Here is a 7735-nt window from a genome sequence, read left to right as displayed (position 1 = left end):
ATTTAACCTATGAGGAATAACTAGTAGCTATCCTTGATCGGCAAGTCAAAAAGCTCCATTCAAAGGAAGTAGCCTCAATGAAAGTGCTATGGTGAAACCACACCAGTGAAGAGGTAACGTGGGAAGCCAAGGAGGAAATGCGAACAAAGTATCTGTACCTCTTCAATACGTAAAGGTACACTATTTTATAATTGGATTTAAATACGGAGACTAAATTTCTTTTAGTGGGGGAGAATGTGAAGCCTCGACCTTCATAAACACTTAACTAGAAGTAAACACGATAATACGGACTAGGGATAATTTTGTCATTTCTTTAGTGAGGCCCTAGAAGTAAGTTTTTAAACATTATTAAGGCCTAAGTAGGCCTAAGGCATAAATGAATGATGAAAATAAGGGTAAACTAACGAAGGAAATAGAAATAATGATGATTTTCATAATAGGGGTAAAATGGTCATTTTTCATCTCAAGTCAAAACTTTCAAGTTTTTGTGAACTCGAGTATTTCTAGACTATTATGGACAATGTCCTAGTGTCGAATGAGTAAAAAGATTGCATAAAGGATTGGGGGAAGGCAAAGTCACCTTGTCAAGGGTATTTTTATAATTTAAGTGAAACTTGGGTAAGCTTTTGCTATAAATATCTAATTTCCAACAGCTTCTTCTCATTTTCCAGTAGTTTCTTCTTCTTTTTCCTCCCATCTCATGTTTCTTTCATCGTCCATGGAAGCCTCCCTCAAAGGTTTCATCACTCTCTCAAATTAACCTCAATTTTCATGTTTTTGTACACCTTTTATAAGAGCTCTTTGTGCTCTTTTGCTCTTTCACCTTAAAACCCTCAAAAGTCTTACCCCCATATTTTCTCTCACTAGCTAGATGTTTTAGAGAGAAAAAGAGAGACTTTCTATAATAGCTTGAGGACTCTCGAGAAGGAATTCAATCACAAAGCTACTAAGGTGAGTAATGAAATTGAGTTGATTTTTAAGTTGTTGAGAATGGCTAGTGGTTAGATTTTTGAGTGTTTTGTAGTTGAAGTGGTTTATTCATTTTAGTATGACTAGAATAGTGAAAATAGACAACCATTTAATGGTAGTTGGAAGCTAGTTAGGAATAACTAGTAGAACATGATTTAAGAGATAGCTTTTAGAATTATAGTTATGTGAATTAAGTTGATTGTGATGTTATTATATGTGATAGGTTCCAACAAGACCCCACATCTCCATTCGGAGCATTAGTGGAAGTTGGAGTCGATTTAAGAATCAACAAAACCGGTGAGTGAACTTGCATTAAAAAGGTTTAGGATAAACACATGCATGTTTGATTGTATCACTTGAAAATATTTTAATTGTCTTCTCCTTAAAAAAAAACATGCATGGGAACAAGCCCTTGATGAAACAGTTTTCTACCGTGAAATGTGTAAAACGATGAATTCCAGTGTCCCTATATTATGTTAGTATATGTGTATAAAGATATGGTTTGTATTGATAAGTAATATTGTGTAGTAATTATAACCGAATGTATGCGGTGTGGGAAGGCACATACCAGTAACGATGATGATTCCAGCTATGTGGGGTGTGGGAGTGCACATGAGCTGATGATCGGTGGGGGATACCAGCTACGTGCTGTGTGGGAGTACACATGAGCTAATGATTGGCAATGGTCTATATCCAGCTATGTGTGGTGTGGGAGGGCACATGAGATGAGGGCCATTGGGTGTATGCATGCTTGTATATATACAATAATATATATGTGATAAAGATGATCATATATGCTATGAAAAATTGTTTATATATGTTATGAAAAGGTTGTGAAAGGAACATGTGATTATATTGAATGTTGAAAAATTGGTTATTTCAATGTGTTCAAATTGATTTGCAATGTGGTTGGGATGGATTTTCTGCATATAATAGTGAAAAACACTTGATTTTCAGCTGGCCAGAATCTTGCTGCAGTGAAAAAGAATCTCGCTACAGTGAGAAACTCTCGAGTGGTGAAGGTTTGCACCAGCCCCAGTTTTCGTTGCAACGAGAATGCACAGAAGGTTTTTGCTGCAACGAGAAACTCTCAGGTTGTTTCAAAAATTTGGTCCAATTTTGCTGCAGCGAAAATTCATTCTCGCTACAGCTTCGCTTGCAGCGAGACTCACTCTGTCATACTTACTTTGCTTGGATTTTGCTATGGTTTTCACTCATTTATCTTCATGGTTGATCATGGGTTTTTTAACACTATGAGATTATTAATCAAAGTTTGAATGAGGTGTTTTAGCAAGGAATCAAACTAAATTGCATTGTTTTTAAAACAAGTGCATCATGATTTCTACACATTCCTTATTGTTTGCTTGTTCTTTTCTTATGTTCACTCACTGGGTTTATACTTACTCTTTTAGATTGCATGTTTTCAGATTAGTAGACAGCTGGAACCTAGATTCAAGCATCCACTTGCAATTCACCCTTGGTAAGTATTCATGGCATTCAATAGCCGGATCCTCCCCCAAGTTACTTCGCTGGTCATCAAGGGTCCTTGCATGTGTATATATATGCTCGATGTAAAGCACTGAGATTTATATTAGAAACCATGTGTATATTTTGACTTATGATGCCATTATGAGATGGAAATGAATGACAATATTTTGAGATGATATAAATGTAAATATTAGTTTGCCATCGTATATTGTAGAAATACTTAAAATTTTGAATTACAAATCATGGTTTAGAAATGATGGTGTACGATTGTTGAAATAATGAACAGGATTATAATAATAGGCTTGCTTGGGCTTAGTGGGTTATGCCCATTGGGCCCATGCATCGGTCATGGCCCGAAAATCTAGTCCTGATAAAGAATGATGATGTATGATTGATAGAATGATGAATAGGATCACATAAAGAGGCTTGCTTGGGCTTAGTGGGCTGTGCCCATTGGGCCCATGCGCCAGTCATGGCTTAGGATTTAGGCTGTGACAAATTTTTACTGTTAACTACTAAAATTGACACACCTTAATCTTATCTATACAATTAAATTTAACTTATTAAAATTAAAACTAATAAACTGAAAATAAAACTAATCTAAAATTTATTAGTGAATTTGTTTTAAAGATCTAATTAACTACCTGACCTAAGATTATGATATCTCTTAATACTTCACCTAATTATTGTCTCTCTCTCTCTTACCTTACTTTAATGGATTAAGTTGCTAACCTAGAGTCCTAAATTATTTACAAGTCTTTATTGAGTTTCTCATAAAAACATCTTTCCCAATTAACTTACTATATGTCCATGCAAATTAAAGTAATGAAAGATTCAATAAGTTTATGCTCTAATCTTGGCTACATATGACTTATATACCTCTACCCTATATGCAAATCAAACCACCTAATCAACTGAGTGCATTCGATCATATGTTACTCTTGTCAAGCCCGACTCTACAATATGTTTATTATGCCATTCTTACATAAGAATGTATGTTTGCTTACTTTGGTACCTCGAAAATCGTTAAAGGACGGTAATGTACCAAATGCTACAATTAAGTTGAATTAAGCCTCAAACTAGTCCAAATAGAGATTTTAAGATGAAATTGAGAATTTTAAAACCCCAAAATGACTTAAAATGGTGATTCAGAGTTCGAGAACCGATTTGGAGTCAAATTGGAATTTTCATGATCTAGGGGCAAAATGGTCATTTTACCACCAAAGGTTAAAATTGGAATGTTGGAAGAAGCTTTTCATTAAGATTGACTATTTAGAACATAATTTGAGTTTGAGAAGTGAAAAATTTTAATTCCGACATTTTTTCGAGCATAAGGGTAAAATAGTCATTTTGCCGCCTAAGGGCAAAATCGAAAATTTTACACCACCCAACACTTGTCCAGCACATGGATTTTACCCAATATTATCATGGATAATTGAGGAAATTTAAGTGGTGGAGAGAGATTGCTTAATGGGTAAGTATGACACATGGACCAATGGAATGGTGACACATGGTAAATTTTTGTCCATTTAATATCTTCCACATTCATTCTTATGGCCGGCCAAAGCAAGAACAAAAGGAAGAAAAGAAAGAACAAAAACTCTAGAGTGATAATTCAGGAGAAAATTGGTGGATTTCAAGTAATCAAGCAATCAAAGGTAAAATTTCTTGATTTTGACTTGTGATCTACCTTTCCCATACATTCTTTTGCATTTTTCATGGTTGAATCACATGATTTCATGATGGGTCTCTTGCTGGCCGAACACTTAGAGAAAGATTTTGATGGTTGTTTTGGTTAGATTTTAAGATATTCTAGTGTTTTTAGTTGATTGGTGATTTGTAGCATGAAAATCAAGCAAGAAAAATTCATGTTCTTCCATAACCCTCATTGGCCGAATTCTCCATGTGGAATATTGATGATGATTTTGATTTTATTTCAAGCGAATTTGTTAGGAAATGATGAATTATGATGAGAAAATCAAGTAGGAAAAATCATAGTGTTGATGCACTCACCATGGCCGAAATTCTCAAGAAGAAATGTAAGGATAGCTTTGCTAAATTTTATGTTATTTGACTTGTGTTTGGTGATTTGAAGAATTGGGAGAAAAATGGAATTAATTGGAGTTGAATTGGACATATTGGCCAATTAATCGGGTGATAGATCGATTTAGGCCAATACCGATTTATTTTGGTACACAATTGAATTGTGTAGAACACCGTGTTTAGACGATAATCTGAACGATTTACATTCCATTTCATGCATTAGCAAAGAGCCTGAAATAGATTTATAATGGTATGACACAGTGTATTGAATTATGTGTCGTGTATTGTATATAGGTGGTGAGCCCTCTAACAAGGGTAAAGACATTGTGTCAAAGGATTAAGAATAGGAGTACTTCAAACTCCTGATACAGTGAGTAACCTTATCATCATCTTGATTATCTAAAGTGAATTTTAATTCATTTTTGTGATTTTATGAAAAATGAGTTTAAATGGTTAATTTTTAAGTTTTATAAGCAAAAATGTGATTAAATGAAAAATTATCTTGAAATTGAATGATGGTTTTGAAAATGGAGTAATTGGAGACTAATTGTTGTGTTATAAATCATGGTTTAAATTGAATGGCTTATGATAACATTGGCATGAATGGTTGGATTTGGTAAATGTGCTGAAAAAGCATGAACTGTTGATTTGCCTTGAGAGGCTGTAAAATAAAATAATTGACATGTCATGCTGTTGAATTTTATTGAATTTGTGGATTATAAATTGGTCGCTGCAGTAGACGGGTTCCATGGACCAGCCTATTAGAGGGGCAAGATAACCCTATTATATTCTTACCTCAATATCAGAGGCGCGGATGGATAACTCCTGAGGTTAACAATTTAGAGTTCATTTCACGTTAAACCACCACGTGAAGGTGAACTCAGCCAATGCCAAAGAAGGGCTATGTTTTCAAAATAAAAACATGATTTATGCATACATAACTTTTTAACAGCCTTGGCAGACTCGATTGGGATAGCTCTCGGCCAAGGTATCCCTGATAATTGAGTATGAGAATGATTTTGGCACGAGCCAAACTTTTCAGGAAATCATAAGCCTCGTTGTTTATTTTGGTGAAATGAATCTATTTTATCTTATTAAAATAAGTTCGAAATGCTAAGAATCATTTTTATGCTAATCTATTTTATCTGTCTCCATTTACTCAACTTTAAATATTTTAGATGGTATTTGTTTACTCACTGGAATTATATAATCTCACCATCCTCCTTTCCAACCCTTTCAGGCTCAGGATAGTCGATAGATAGCTCATTTCATTGAGTGCTACAGTTGGACTTGCATCCTCAAAAACTGTAAGTTTAACGTTTTTGATACTTTTGGTTATTCGGGGGCCCATTTGTTATTGTGAATTAAATTAAATACTCTGGCTTACTGTATTACAGTATGTATGAATTTATTTTGTTTTTACGCTGCGAAAATTATTTACGTATAACTCTAAAAAAAAATTTTTATAAGAAAATAGAATATTTTATTGAATATTTTTACTATATCCAAATAATCATAATTTCATTTTAAATGAAGGTTTTAGACATTTAAACTTATTTTTGATTATGAAATATGTGTTTCCCACTCGCATACTATATTTTTAGCTAGTTTCGATATTTTTGAGAAAAAATGACCAAAATGCCCCTGTGAGAAAAAAATATTTTTCTATTGTTTTGATTTGGAAATAGTTTATAATCTCTCAAAACATGATACTTAACAACTGTTGCTCATAGGGGAGGTGCGAAAACTGATATTAAAGCCTTGCGAGGTTCCGATTAGCATTCCAGGCAATGAATGTCCATCGGGGACGTCGCTGCAATTGTCACGAGCTCGAAGGGAGTACCGGGTCGTGACAATTAAGTTGGTATCAGAGCTTTTGGTTTTAAAACTATTTTAAAATTCACAGTGTCAGTGTGGCCCCAAGTTAAGTTAAATTAAGTTAAGTTAAGTCAAGTTAGGTTGAATAGAATGCATGCACCTACATATAGAAACCTACCCGCTCTTGTGATGCGTAAATAATTAAGAAATTACTGCTTGATTGCGTATAGGTTTTGAGTTGTGCTGGTTGCACACACCATGTCTAGGAGAGACGGCAGTCTCGATGCCTCTCATAGTATTAGCGAGGGATCGCTAGATTTTACTACTAGGAGCCAATGGCAACCCGAACCAAGTAGTCCAGGAAATGCCTCGCTTAGGATTCCACTGGATTTGGGAATGGGAATCTTTGGTAGGATGGAAGTGGATTAGCATTATGGCTATTAAGAAAAGATATTTATCTTAGTGGCATGGTTGATCATCTTAGATAATTATTAAAGACTGATGTGAAAAGTCATTAATGATTCAAGCAATTACCCTAATTAATAATGAATGTATTTTGTAGTACTAAAAAATGGATACCGATTAACATGATGAACTTTTGGAGTGATAACCCTAGATTTTGATGAGGTATAAAATGCCATTTGAATTGATGATGTTTGTTGGAAATTATTACTTATAGTAGTATGTGAGTTTTTGATATGATTCTGAATGCAAAGCTAAATAAATAAAATTCTGGTTTATGGGACAAATTGTATCAGAGAAGATGATTCCCGAGCAAACACATTGAACTAGGGGTCTATGTTATAATAAGCGGGTTCAGTCTGTTGTAATTGCACGGGATATTGGGAGACAGTGTGGTAAGACTAACCATTAATCATGGAGATGTGAAATTGGGAATCTTAATTGTGGTTACAATTCGAAAGGATATGGAAGAAATTAAATGAAGCTCTAGATGACATTTTTAGCGATTAATGTGGAAAAGTCAAAGATTGTAAGCTTAAGGGTGGAGGAAGTATAAAATGATGCCATAATTGTCACGACCTATAACCTCCCTCGGGCCCATGACAACCGCTGCGACGTCCCGATTGACACTCATTATCCGGAATGCCAATCGAAACCCCGCAAGGCTAACGAATCAGTTTCTTGCCTTTCCTGTGAGCAATCGTTGTTAAATATCAAGTTTTAAGAAAATATAAACTATTTTAGATCGAAAACAATCAAAATAAAATTTTCGCCACATAGGGGTATTTTGGTCATTTTTACCAAAAAATTTTGAAACCTGATAAAGATACAACGTATGATAGAAAAATATCTACTGTCGATTAAAAATAAATTTTTGTAATCTAAATCATTCATTTAGAGTGAAAAGTTGGCTAATTAAACTAAATAAAAATATTTGATAATATATTTCATTTTC

Source organism: Theobroma cacao, chromosome 7, assembly GCF_000208745.1.
Source record: "Theobroma cacao cultivar B97-61/B2 chromosome 7, Criollo_cocoa_genome_V2, whole genome shotgun sequence".
NCBI lineage: Eukaryota > Viridiplantae > Streptophyta > Magnoliopsida > Malvales > Malvaceae > Theobroma > Theobroma cacao.
Note: the sequence above shows the minus strand (reverse complement) of the source record.